Source organism: Aquarana catesbeiana, linkage group LG13 (genome assembly GCF_042186555.1).
Source record: "Aquarana catesbeiana isolate 2022-GZ linkage group LG13, ASM4218655v1, whole genome shotgun sequence".
Classification (NCBI taxonomy): Eukaryota; Metazoa; Chordata; class Amphibia; order Anura; family Ranidae; genus Aquarana; species Aquarana catesbeiana.
In genome coordinates, this window is record NC_133336.1 from 191,319,332 (window position 1) to 191,334,449 (window position 15,118).

The 15,118-nt window shown below is 41.8% G+C and overlaps 1 protein-coding gene across 3 annotated transcripts in view; it reads left to right on the forward strand.

The window, feature by feature from the left end:
- Window positions 1-539: 539 nt before the first annotated feature.
- Window positions 540-15,118, forward strand: part of LOC141117013 (death-associated protein kinase 2-like) — a 147,660-nt gene continuing 133,081 nt past the window's right edge. For 2 of the 3 annotated variants that reach the window (XM_073609579.1, XM_073609580.1), the window contains exon 1: window positions 542-970. The gene's annotated coding sequence lies outside the window, so the exon portion shown is untranslated. Of the gene's footprint in view, window positions 971-15,118 lie in introns of all 3 variants that reach the window. The other variant, XM_073609581.1, reaches the window with a different exon arrangement.

Genomic DNA, 15,118 nt, shown 5'->3' on the forward strand with positions numbered 1-15,118 from the left:
TGCTGGCCCAGCTCCTCCACCCCCCCTCACCACTGTCTGTGCTGGCCCAGCTCCTCCACCCCTCCACTGTCTGTGCTGGCCCAGCTCCTCCACCCCTCCACTGTCTGTGGTGGTCAGGCGACTGCAGTACATGCGCACTGTGGCAAAAAAAACAGCGGCCATACACAGAGCAATTTTTCTATACAATCACATTGTCGATCGAGTTACTGTCCAGGAACAAAAAACTACCATCAGAAGATCAATGCGCCATGCACGTAGCGATCACATCGATTAGATTGTCCATGCATGACATCATTTTAGTACATCTAAAAGAAGATTTGTACAATCAGATTGTATAGTGTGTGTGCGTCCAGCTGAAATCTATTCGTTTTGCAGATTGCGTTCGTTGGATAAAAGGAGAGGATTTGGGAGACATCGTCGCTCGGGTGGCTGAGCGCAGTGAAAGGACATTAGTTCCCCTTTAAGAGCTCCGTCCCCTTCCTGGTTGCTTCATAACATCGGCTCTTAAAGGCTGAACGTTGCAGCACGCCCGCCCGCCCGTCCTCGCAGATCCTCCGCTGTCCTCGCAGATCCCCTCGCAGATCTCCCTCGCCGTCCTTGTAGCGTGCCATGTCCCTCTGCAGCAGACTATAATTGATCCCATCGCAGCTTCCATCAGGATCAGACTGCGGCACGCCATGCCGGTCCCGAGCCCCGACCGATCACCTTGACGTAAAGCTCTGTCACCTGCCGCCTTGGCCGGTCCCTGGCCGTCCTCCTCCTCCCCCCCATTGGCTTTTGTATGACAGCAGAAGATAATAGAAGCCAGCAGCCTCCCCCCTTCCCCTCCCTCCCCTCCTCCGTCCTCATTTGGAGGCTGGAGAAACTTCAACACAAAGTGATTGCTGGGAGGTGAGCCGAGCATTGCACACCATGGATCCCCACCGAGGAGATCACTCCACCAGCTAGGACCTCCCTACCTACCCAACCGGTAAGTCCTACTCTAAGATTCAGGATTTTTTTGGGATTGTTTTGAGGTTAACCGTTCAAGTGCGGTTTGGAGTTTCATGATACGGAGGGGGTTCTAGTAATGAAGAACGTAAGGCAGCTAAACCTAGACACAGCTGTCCATACACTATGCAATATTAATTGTACAATGTGCTTTAGGTTAAAACAAGAGGACACGACCCAGGATCGATTCAGAGAGGCTGTTGCCCTTGATGGTAGCTGATTGCCCAATCTTCGATCTACCATCAATTATTTGGTCCAACAGCACCCCGGCTTAATTCGGGGGTCATTCAGTTGTGTCCTCCCACTACTTCTAAAACAGATTTGTAAGGTCTATGGACAGCTGTACCTGTAGGTTTAGCTCCAGATCTTTCGTTATCGTTAGCTGATTGTCCAGTCTTGGATCTGCCATCAACTATCTAAGGGCAACAGCCTCTCTGATTTGATTCTGGGTCGCTCAGGTATGTCCTCCCTCCTATGTCTAAAGGAGATTGTACAATCGGGCCGTAACGTCTATGGACAGCTGTACGTGTCGGTTTAGCTAGAGGTCTTCCGTCATCGTTATCTAGAACAATCTGATTGTCCAAATCTTAGATTTACCACCCCGACTTTCTACTGTAACAGCCTCTCCAAACTGATCCCGGGTTGTGTAGACGTGTCCTCCTACATCCAAAGGAGATTGTACAATCGGGTCGTACTGTCTATAGACAGCTGTACGTGTGGGTTTAGCTCCAGAACTTCTGTTATCGTTAGATCTAAGATTGGACAATCCGGTAACGATAACAGAAGATCTGGAGCTAAACCCACACATACAGCTGTCCATAGACGTTACGACCCGATTGTACCATCTTCTTTAGATGTAGGAGGACACGTCTACACGACCCAGGATCAATTTGAAGAGGATATTACAGTAGAAAGTTGGTGGTAGATTTAAGATTGGACAATCAGATTGTTCTAGCTAACGTTAATGAAATACCTGGAGCTAAACCTACATGTACAGTTGTCCATAGACAATACAGTCTGATTGTACAGTCTGTTCTAGATGTAGGAGGAGGACACGTCTACATGACCTGGGATCAATTTGGAGAGGCTGTTGCAGTAGAAAGCCCATGGAAGATCTAAGCTTGGGCAAACAGATTGTTCTAGGTGATGATAATGAAAAACCTGGAGCTACACATACAGCTGTCCATAGACGTTACGACCCGATTGTACCATCTTCTTTAGATGTAGGAGGACACGTCTACACGACCCAGGATCAATTTGAAGAGGATATTACAGTAGAAAGTTGGTGGTAGATTTAAGATTGGACAATCAGATTGTTCTAGCTAACGTTAATGAAATACCTGGAGCTAAACCTACATGTACAGTTGTCCATAGACAATACAGTCTGATTGTACAGTCTGTTCTAGATGTAGGAGGAGGACACGTCTACATGACCTGGGATCAATTTGGAGAGGCTGTTGCAGTAGAAAGCCCATGGAAGATCTAAGCTTGGGCAAACAGATTGTTCTAGGTGATGATAATGAAAAACCTGGAGCTACACATACAGCTGTCCATCGACATTACAATATTGATTGTGCAATGTGCGTTAGGTAGAGCAGGAGGACAAATCTAAATGACCCAGGATCCAATCAGGAGGCTGTTACCCTTAGATAGTTGGTGGTAGATCTAGGATCGGACAATTAGATTCTAGGTAATTCTAGACAATTAGGTTCTAGATAATGAAAGACCTGGAGCCAAACCTACATGTACAGCTGTCCATAGACGTTATGTCCCGATTGTACAATCCTCTTTAGATGTAGGAGGACAGGTCTAAACAACCTGGAATCAGCATTTCGTTATCGTTGGCTAGAATAATCTGATTGTCCAATCTTAGATCTACCATCAACTAACTAGTGGCAACAGCCTTCTTGGTTTAATTCCAGATTGTTTAGACGTGTCCTCCTCCTACATCAAAAGGAGATTGTACAATCGGGACGTAAAGTCTATGGACAGCTGTATGTGTAGGTTTATCACTCCCCCCCCCCCCCAGTCCATATCTTTCGTTAATGTTAGCCGATAGTTGATGGTATATCTGAGATTGAACTATTGGCTAACAATAATGAAAGATCTGGACTGTGGGACAATCTTCTTTAGATGTAGGAGGACACGTCTACATGGCCCAGGATTGGTTTGGAGAGGATGTTGCAGTAGAGAGCTAGTGGAAGATCTAAGATTGGGCAAACAGATTGCTCTAGGTGATGATAATAAAAAATCTGGAGATAAACCTACACGTACAGTAGGTCCATAGACATTACAATATTGATTGTGCAATGTGCGTTAGGTAGAGCAGGAGAACACGTCCAAATGACCCAGGATCCAATCATGAGGCTCTTGCCCTTAGATAGTTGGTGGTAGATCTAAGATCGGACAATTAGATTGTTCTAGCTAACGATAATGAAAGACCTGGAGCCAAACCTACACCTACAGCTGCCCATAGGCGTTATGTCCTGATTGTACAATCCTCTTTAGTTGTAGGAGGACACGTCTACACGACCTGGGATCAATTTGGAGAGGATGTTGCAGTAGAAAGCTGGTGGTTGCCACCAGATATCTGATGGTAGATCTACAGTGCCTTGAAAAAGTATTCATACCCCTTATATTTTATACATTTTTTGTCATGTTACAACCAAAAACGTAAATGTATTTTATTGGGATTTTATGTGATAGATCAACACAAAGTGGCACATAATTGTGAGGTGGAAGGAAAATTATAAATGGTTTTCAACATTTTGTACAAATAAATATGTGAAAGTGTGGGGTACATTTGTATTCAGCCCCCCTGAGTCAATACTTTGTAGAACCTCCTTTCACTGCAATTACAGTTGCAAGTCTTTTTGGGGATGTCTCTACCAGCTTTGCACATCTAGAGAGGGACATTTTTGCCCATTCTGCAAAATATCTCAAGCTCTGTCAGATTGGATGGAGAGCGTCTGTGAACAGCAATTTTCAAGTCTAGCCACAGATTCTCAATTGGATTTAGGTCTGGACTTTGACTGAGCCATTCTAACACATGAATATGCTTTGATCTAAACCATTCCATTGTAGCTCTGGCTGTATGTTTAGGGTCATTGTCCTGGTGGATTGTGAACCTCCGCCCCAGTCTCATGTCTTTTGCAGACTCTAACAGGTTTTCTTCTAAGATTGCCCTGTATTTGGCTCCATCCATCTTCTCATCAACTCTGACCAGCTTCCCTGTCCCTGCTGACGAAAAGCATCCCCACAACATTATGCTGCCACCACCATGTTTCACAGTGGGGATGGTGTGTTCAGGGTGATGTGCAGTGTTAGTTTTCTGCCACACATAGCGATTTACTTTTAGGCCAAAAAGTTCAATTTTGGTCTCATCTGACCAGAGCACCTTCTTCCACATGTTTGCTGTGTCCCTCACATGGCTTCTCACAAACTGCAAACAGGACTTCTTATGGCTTTCTTTCAACAATGGCTTTCTTCTTGCCACTCTTCCATAGAGGTCAGATTTGTGGAGAACACGACTAATAGTTGTCCTGTGGACAGATTCTCCCACCTGAGCTGTGGATCTCTGCAGCTCCTCCAGAGTTACCATGGACCTCTTGGCTCTTCTGTGATGAATGTTCTCCTTGCCCGGCCTGTCAGTTTAGGTGGACGGCCATGTCTTGGTAGGTTTGCAGTTGTGCCATACTCTTTCCATTTTTGGATGATGGATTGAACAGTACTCCGTGAGATGTTCAAAGCTTGGGATACTTTTTTTATAACCTAACCCTGCTTTATACTTCTCCACAACTTTATCTCTGACCTGTCTGGCGTGTTCTTTGGCCTTCATGATGCTGTTTGTGCACTAAGGTTCTCTAACAAACCTCTGAGGGCTTCACAGAACAGCTGTATTTATACTGAGATTAAATTGCATACAGGTGGACTCTATTTACTAATTAGGTGACTTCTGAAGGCAATTGGTTCCTCTAGATTTTTTTAATTAGGGGTATAAGAGTAAAGGGCGCTGAATACAAATGCCCCCCCCCCCACACTTTTCACATATTTATTTGTAAAATACATACAGCTGTCCATAGACCGTACAATTTGATGTAGATGTAGTGGGAGGAAACATTTAAACGATCGAATCTGAGGGGCTGTTGCCCTTAGATAGTTGATGGTAGATCTAAAATTGGACAATCGGATAACAATAACGAAAGATCTGGAGCTCAACCTACACGTACAGCTGTCCATAGACGGTACAGTCTGATTGTACTATTTCCTTTTTAGATGTAGATAGAGGACACACCTGAACGACCCAAAATCAAATCAGGGGGGCTGTTGCCCAATCTTAGATCTACCATCAACTAACGATAACGAAAGATCTGGAGATAAACCTTCACGTCCGGCTGTCCATAGACTTTACGGCCCGATTGTACAATCTCCTTTAGATATAGGAGGGAGGACATACCTGAGTGACCCAGAATCAAATTTAGAGAGGCTGTTGCCCTTAGATAGTTGATGGTAGATCTAAGATTGGACAATCAGCTAACGATAATGAAAGATCTGGAGCTCAACCCACACGTACAGCTGCCAATAGACTTTACAATCTGCTTTAGAAGTATCGGGAGGACACAACTGACCCTGAATTAAGTCGGGGTGCTGTTGGATAAATAGTTGATGATAGATCTAAGATTGGACAATCAGATTGTATAATGTATGGTCACCTGTACCATCCCCTGTAAGCTCACCATACACATTACAATCTGATTGTACAATCTGCTGTTGCGCTGGATAGTTGGTGGTAGATCTAAGATTGGACAATCAGATCTGTTTTTATCTAATGATAATGAAAGACCTGGAGATAAACCGACACATACAGCTGTCCATAGACGTTGGGACCCGATTGTACAATCTCCTTGAGATGTGGGGGGGGAACACACCTGAACAATCCCAATCAAATCAGGGAGGCCATTTGCACTAAGGTAGATTGCAAAATCAGATTGTATAGTGTATGATCACTATTACCATCTCTTTTACACTCACCATACACTGTACAATCTGATTGTACAATCTGCATCATCTGTGTAGAGCAAACGCCTCCCTGGTTGGATACAAATGAAATGGATTGTTTGGGGGTTTTTAGGTCCTATTACATTGTTTTGGCACACTAAAGTAGGTTGTACAATCTGATTGTATGGTGTATGGCCAGCTTCAATCGATCAGAAGAGAAGTTTTTGCTATTTGATTGTTTGTAGATTTGATCATTTTGATGAAATTGTACATCGATTCTGGGTAAAAAGAAAAAAAAGGAAATTGAAGCGTGTATGACCTCCATGAAGGAGACTGTAAGGTGTGTGCTACAGAACACCTCCCTCCTATGCTATAGAATGAGAGAAGGAGGAGGTGTTCTGTAGTCCTAAGCTACTAGAACAGGATGTGTATTAAGGACTACAGAACACCTCCCTCCTATGCTATAGAATGAGAGAAGGAGGAGGTGTTCTGTAGTCCTAACCTACTAGGACAGGATGTGTATTAAGGACTACAGAACACCACCCTCCGATGCTATAGAATGAGAGAAGGAGGTATTGTTTTGTAGTCCTAAGCTACTAGAACAGGATGTGTATTAAGGACTACAGAACACCTCCCCCCTATGCTATAGAATGAGAGAGGGAGGTAGTGTTCTGTAGTCCTAAGCTACTAGAACAGGATGTGTATTAAGGACTACAGAACACCTCCCTCCTATGCTATAGAATGAAAGAGGGAGGAGGTGTTCTGTAGTCGCAGCAAAAGCGTACAACATGCGTTTCTGCGCCGTGTCCATTGAAGTCTATTGAACCAAAACCGCACCGTGTTGAGTGGAACCTCCTTGGCTCCCGCACCTCCCAGCCCTTTAAGAGGTTTAGGATGCCGGGAGGCGGGGCAAGGTTTATGATTGGCCGTGATTGTCTGTGACAGCGGTCAGATGATTGGAAAGCTTTCCATTAGCCGCCAGTAAGTGTGCTGGGAGCGCGCAGGGCGTGCGCTGACGGCACAGATCGATTTACACCAATTCACGCAAATATGCGGCCGCTCGGCGCCAAGGCCCACCGGCTGAGAAGCCGCATATTTCCATGCGGCGGGTGCCAAAAGGGTAAAAAAAAAGTCCCCAACCCGTTCCAAAAACACTGAAAAACGCATAAATGTGAGCATGTCCCATAGGAAACCATGTCCATACATTTCTGCAAAACACACTAAAGGTATGGGTGTGAGCCAGGCAGGGTCGTCTTTAAGGCAGGGCAAAAGGGGCAGCTGCCCTGGGCCCTGTCATTGTTGTGGGGTCCAAAGCAGCTGCCCCATACTTGCCAACTATGGGGTGCAGAGGTTAGCAGGGGTTTTAAGGTGTACATCTTCTCATTACATTGGGGCTTGGTGTAGAATCCTTTCATTCACACTAGTGGCCAGTGTGAAGGTCCCCCTTACATTGGTGGTCAGTGTAAATCCATCCTTACATTGGTGATTACTGTGAATGCTTCTATTACATTAGTGGTCAGTGATGAAACTCCTCTTTATATTGGTAGTCGGTAAAAAAAAAAAATCAGCATTGCCACTGATCACACCCTCCCCTGCCCCCCAGCACTGCCACTGATCCCCGGAGTCCTAGGACCCCTAGGAGGTTTCTGTCTATTGATGGGTCCCCTCACCTCCGCAGTCCATGGTGTGCAGGCAGTGAGGAGATGATGTCCTGTAACCTCTAGCAACCAATCAGTAAGCAGTAGTGATGTGCAGTAACCTCTAGCAACCTGTGAGCAGTGTTGATGTACAGTAATCTCTAGCAACCAGTCAACAAGCAGAAATCATGTGCTGTAACCTCTAGCAACGAATCAGTGAGCTGTAATGTGTGCTGTAACCTCTAGCAACCAGTCAGTGAGCTGTAATGATACACTGTAACCTCTGGCAACCAATCGCAATCGCTGCCTGATCTGATTCAGTAAACTGATTTTGAGTCTAGCTGCAAGAAAATTTTTGCCCAGGGTCCAATCAATATTAAAGACTGCCCTGGAAGCAGGCCTTATAGAATGAGGAAGGGGGGAGGTGTTCTGTAGTCCTAACCTACTTCCCTATTTAGGATGACAACGCAGCTGCTCAATACAGCAGTGAGTGAATGTTGTCACCCTAAGATAGGATGGGTGTTAGGGACTACAGAACACCCCCCCCCCATGTTATAGAATGAGGAAAGAGGGAGGTGTTCTGTAGTCATAACCTACTTGTCTTTTTTAGGCCGACAACGCGCCTTCACTATACAGTACAATAAGTGAGCGTTGTCACCCTGGGACAGGAAGTATGCTACTGGCAGGATCTCCGGGTGACAATAAGGCCTGGTTCACACCTATGCGTATTTGTTTTTTTTAGTTCGTTTTACACAAACACACTACAGTCCATTTAACATGGTTTCCTATGGGACACGTTCACACCTATGTTTTTCTGCATTTCTTTTTTTTTTGAAAGGGTCAAGGACAAAAAAAAAAAAAAAAGAGATTTTTTTTTTTTTTTTAACATTTTTTTTTTTTTAAACATAAAGAGAGGTGTTTTTGTTAGGCAGATATTGTTTTTTTTTTTTTGTTTTTTTTTTAAACATCTCTTAAAAAAAAAAAATAAAAAGATGTTTAAAATATACACAAATAAATAAAGATCTGCCTAACAAAAACATCTTTAAAAAAAAAAATAAAATCAAAAAACATAAAAAAAGCAAAATGCATCAAAAAACACATGAAAAACGTGTCTAAATAGCACGTCCCAAAATGCACCGCAAAAAAATACTGCAGAAACAGATCAAAAGCAAACTACATAGGCGTGGACTGGGCCTAAAGGGCAGATAAGCCTGAAAAAAAAGAAAACTAATGATGGGTATGCTGCAATATACACGAGGTTGGTGATGGTGCACCCCCCCCCCCCCCCATATCTTATGCGTCATTATCACATGCGGCAATGAGTGCTTGAAATGTGTTATTATTGATCTTTATATACTTTGGTTCATAGGATAACCCCCCCCCCCATAGGTATCCACCTTTGTTCCTCCTTTAGTGGCCCCTGTAACATTATGAATGACTGTGGCCGCCAGGACATACAGAGAGCGTAAATCTCTGCAACCCATCGCAATCCTCCATCCAAAACTGGCAAAACACATAAATAAATAAATTTACACTTTTAGATTCAATTTAGTTTTTATTTTTGATTGAAATACAATTAAAGAAAAAAAAAAAAAAGTAGATGCTTTATATTATTATGTTTATTATACCCCTTTAACTGGACAGCCGATCACAGGACCACTGCAAATGGAGGCGGTCTCGCCGGTTCTCCGGTCATGAATAGAGACGAGCCTCGGTCACTGCGCTGGGAGAAACCTCGGCCGTCCCCTGGACGCCTATGTGCGGCGGGTTGGCTTTAAGCCCGCCCACTTTGCCGACGCACATAATACGCGTTACCTAGGGCAGCAAGGGGTTCAACCTGACTCCATTGCTGAATATGAATATGAATATATATATATATATATAATATATAACTGTATTTTATTGGGATTTTATGTAATTGACCAACACAAAGTGGCACATAATTGTGAAGTGGAAGGAAAATGATAAATGGTTTTCAATATTTTTTACAAATAAATATACAAACTAACAAACTATTAGATTTTCTGCATGGGGTATGAATACTTTTTCAAGGCACTGTGTTTGTGTGTGCGTGTATGTGTGTATATATATATATATATATAATGTCAGGTCCATAAATATTGGGACATCACCACAATTCTAATCTTTTTGGCTCTATACACCACCACAATGGATTTGAAATGAAAGGAACAAGATGTGCTTTAACTGCAGACTTTCAGCTTTAATTTGAGGGTATTTACATCCAAATCAGGTGAACGGTGTAGGAATTACAACAGTTTGTATATGTGCCTCCCACTTTTTAAGTGACCAAAAGTAATCGGACAGATTAATAATCATCCATCAAACTTTCACTTTTTAATACTTGGTTGCAAATCCTTTGCAGTCAATTACAGCCTGAAGTCTGGAACACATAGACATCACCAGACGTTGGGTTTCATCCCTGGTGATGCTCTGCCAGGCCTCTACTGCAACTGTCTTCAGTTCCTGCTTGTTCTTGGGGCATTTTCCCTTCAGTTTTGTCTGCAGCAAGTGAAATGCATGCTCAATCAGATTCAGGTCAGGTGTTGACTTGGCCATTGCATAACATTCCACTTCTTTCCCTTAAAAAACTCTTTGGTTGCTTTCGCAGTATGCTTCGGGTCATTGTCCATCTGCACTGTGAAGCGCCGTCCAATGAGTTCTGAAGCATTTTGCTGAATATGAGAAGATATATTGCCCGAAACACTTCAGAATTCATCCTGCTGATTTTGTCAGCAGTCACATCATCAATAAATACAAGAGAACCAGTTCCATTGGCAGCAATACATGCCCACGCCATGACACTACCACCACCATGCTTCACTGATGAGGTGGTATGCTTTGGATCATGAGCAGTTCCTTTCCTTCTCCATACTCTTCTCTTCCCATCACTCTGGTACAAGTTGATCTTGGTCTCATCTGCCCATAGGATGTTGTTCCAGAACTGTGAAGGCTTTTTTAGATGTTGTTTGGCAAACTGTTTTTGAGGCTCACCAATGGTTTACATCTTGTGGTGAACCCTCTGTTTGTCACTCTGGTGAAGTCTTCTCTTGATTGTTGACTTTGACACACATACACCTACCTCCTGGAGAGTGTTCTTGATCTGGCCAACTGTTGTGAAAGGTGTTTTCTTCACCGGGGAAAGAATTCTTCGGTCATCCACCACAGTTGTTTTCCATGGTCTTCCGGGTCTTTTTGGTGTCGCTGAGCTCACCGGTGCGTTCTTTCTTTTTAAGGATGTTCCAAACAGTTGATTTGGCCACACCTAATGTTTTTGCTATCTCTCTGATGGGTTTGTTTTGTTTTTTCAGCCTAATGATGGCTTGCTTCACTGATAGTGACAGCTCTTTGGATCTCATATTGAGAGTTGACAGCAACAGATTCCAAATGCAAACAGCACACTTGAAATGATCTCTGGACCTTTTATCTGCTCCTTGTAAATGGGATAATGAGGGAATAACACACACCTGGCCATGGAACAGCTGAGCAGCCAATTGTCCCATTACTTTTGGTCCCTTAAAAAGTGGGAGGCACATATACAAACTGTTGTAATTCCTACACCGTTCACCTGATTTGGATGTAAATACCCTCAAATTAAAGCTGAAAGTCTGCAGTTAAAGCACATCTTGTTTGTTTAATTTCAAATTCATAAATCCATTGTGGTGGTGTATAGAGCCAAAAAGATTAGTATTGTGTCGATGTCCCAATATTTATGGACCTGACTGTATTTATAATATTTGTGTGTGAAATTAAAAAAAAAAAAAAATATATATATATATATATATATATATATATATATATATATATATATATATATCTGAAATAAAAAAATTATATATAATATAGTAAGGCTGGCGTGGAAGGGCACACCAGGAGCGTGCAGTGTGCGCGCTTTCTGCACAGACACCTTGGACGCAAAGGTGCAGCAGCAAAGGGGGGGGTGGGGGTGGGCTTAAAGCACAGCCGTTGGGGCAAGGGTCCAATAAGGATGTAGTGGCCGGAAAGGTGGAGCCACAGCTGAGGGATGGAGGAATCCGACACACCCAGAAGTGTCGGAGGCTGAAGACTCCAGCGGTGGCTATCTCTGCAGGAGCGCGGTCCGGGATTGGGCGCTAGTATGAGGAAGTATAATTATTATCCTGGTACTGTGTTTTTTTTTTTAAAATCTGTGACAGGGTCTCTTTAAAATAATCCAATTGTCCACTCGGTGGCCTCGGTCAGCACGCCTCGGCTGAATAAGCTCCGCCCCCTCGCCTATTATGAAAACTTCTGGGCGTGGAATGTGTAACAGGATTTCTCAAGTCAAAACAAAGTGTGATAAGAGGACATCCTGACATAGCTGGAAATGCAGCGTAACCCCTCCCCCGATAACACACTTAAAGGGGAACTCTAGTCTATCTGTAGGGGTTTTTTTTTTTTTTTGTAGATAAATCAATGTGATCCCCTTATAGTAAATAGGGGACATCTTAGCAAAAAAAAAAAATGCGTATCGCGCCTTAATTCTCAATGGCACCCCGGTGGCTGCTAGCAGATGCACGGAAAAACGCACACCATGCACTGCACCCGAAAAAAAAAAAAAATCAAAAATTGCAGGAGCTTCTTTGGCGTGATTTTCGCACATAGGGCAGCCCATGCAAGTTCTTGGGGTTTAGATACACCTGAAATGTTAGGTACTCTAAACACAGACCTGCAATTCAATAGAAGGTTGGGTCGAGGTGGTGGTCCGTCAAGAGAACCTGTCATTGTACCCTGAATGAGCCAAGTGGCTTTTTTTTTTTTTTTTTTTACATAGCACGGGGGGGGGGTTTAAATTATCTTTTCTTGTAAAAAAACATTTAAATTTGTATTTTATTTCTGTTTTTATTTATTTGTTGTCTTTTTATTTATTTATTTTTTTAATTTTTATTATTTTTATAAAGTTAGGTATGGTTTAGAGCTGATTCTTTTAAAAATTCCTATTGCAGACCTTTTTATCCTGCTGCGTTCCCAGAATAAAAAAAAAAAAAAAAAAATCTGTGGAACGCATCTTACTGGGAGCCAAAATGTATTTTTATTTTACTTATTTTTTATTAAGTTAGGCTTGTTTTAGATTTATCTCATAAACGGGTGGACTGATTCCTTCAAAAATTTCAATCACAGACTTTTAACCCTGCTGCACTCCCACAATTAAAAAAATAAGTAAATAAATCTGCAGGATGCATTTTACTGGTGGCCAAATTTGCAGGCCAAGAAATAGTCAGTTTTTCACAATTGGATGTGTGGATTGCACAGTGGTTGTGTCATTGGAGGTACGTCACTTTCCTAAGGGTAGGGATTATTATTTTTATTTTTTTACATTTTTAATTTATTTTAATATTTTTTTAAAAGGTTTTATTTTACTTATTTATTTTTTTATTAAGTTAGGCTTGTTTTAGGTTTATCTCATAAATGGGGGGTGGTCTGATCCCTTCAAAAATTCCAATCACAGACTTTTTATCCCGCTGCGCTCCCAGAATTAAAAAAATAAGTAAATAAATCTGCAGGATGCATTTTACTGGTGGCCAAAATTTGCGGGCCAAGAAGAAATAGTATTTTTTTTCACAATTGGATGTGTGGATTGCACAGCGGTTGTGTCATTGGAGGTCTGTCACTCTCCTAGGGTAGGGATTAGTTTTTTTTTTTTTTTTTTTTTTTAAATCTTTTTACATTTTTAATTTATTTTAATATTTATATATATATATATATATATATATATATATATATATATATATATATATATATATATATATATATATATATATATATAATATTTATTTACATTTTTTTCAATTTATTTAATATATATATATATATATATATATATATAATAGTATGATAAATTTATTTTATTATATTATATTTTTTTATAATTTTTATTATTTGTATTAAATATAAGTCAAGGCTTGATTTAGATTTATCTCATAAACGGGTGGGCTGATTTCTTCAAAAATTCCTGTTGCAGACCTTTTATCCTGCTGCGTTCCCAGAATTAAAAAAAAAAAATCTGCGGAATGCATCTTACTGGGGGCCAACATCTACAGGCCAAGAAATAGTCATTTTTCACAGTTTAGACATGTGAATTGCACAGCGGTTGTGTCATCGAACGCCTGGTGTTCTCCTAGGGCAGGGACTAAACATAGGCTTTTTTTTTTTTTTTTTGGCCTCTAGCAATAAATATTTTTAAAGCAGTAAATGATCGAATTGACGAGTAATCCAATTTTTGTTTACTACTGACCCAAAGTCCTCTTTGTATCCGTTGGAAGGAAGAGATAAGCTTGGGTTTGCTCCTTCTCCGGTAAAAATGGGATCCGGTACAATGTTATCAATAGGAAACAAAAGTGGTATTTTTTCCCGGTGACCTCCGATAAGTTTAAAGTGTATGTATATGTATAGCCCAACCTTTTTGTTTTATAGTTTAGGGTAGGGTTAAACCCCCCCCCCCCCCCCCCCCCGTCAATTTGTTTTTAGCCTCAGAAAAACCTATCCAAGAGGCTCTGGGACTTTGGGACTTTTATCACTCCAAGTTGGTCGTGTGTTAGTAAAATTTGGAGATGCAACAGGAAGTGAGAAGAAATCTCTACTGAGGGGATATGTCCACTAGACAGTTGTCACCAAAACAGGTGTCCCCATGGGAAGATGCCCCCTCACTTTTTATAACCATAACTGATCACAACCATAACATTTTGTATTTCCCACCACTTTCTTTGTCAGTGGCAATGGTCAGCGTCCAATTCAAAAGGGCTACAGAGATTGTGGAAGGGATGTTTCATTGTTGCATAATCAAATACATTATGGGCTTGTGTTGATGGCATTAGTTTGATTAGTTGGGATTGTTCAGAATTCATGGATGGGTGCATTTGACATGCAGTGACCACCGTCTGACCAGCCGTTGACCACCTTCTGACCAGCCGTTGAGCACCTTCTGACCAGCCGTTGAGCACCTTCTGACCAGCCGTTGACCACCTTCTGACCAGCAAAACTGACTACCTTCTGACCAGCAAAACTGACTACCTTCTGACCAGCAAAACTGACTACCTTCTGACCAGCAAAACTGACTACCTTCTGACCAGCAAAACTGTCTACCTTCTTGCCAGCAAAATTGGCAAACTTTTGACCTGGGTTTTGCATTCCCATAGACTTTTACAAAAATAAAAGCCATACCACACAAACCTAAAAGAAGACAGGGTCTGACTGTGACCACCGGACATCACCTATAACTAAAATATTACTATTAAATGGACCATCCCTTTTAAAAGGGCTGAGGAAAGTTTGCTTCATGTACCTCTAATGTACAGTACAAGGCTACTTTTCTATTGATCCCCACTTTAAGGGGCTCTCCTCCTACTGACCGTCAATGTTAAAGGGCATTTTTCTACTGACTTTCTTGTTTTTTATTATTATTATTATTATTATTATTGTTATTTCCCTTCATGATAATTAATGAAAATATGTTTTGG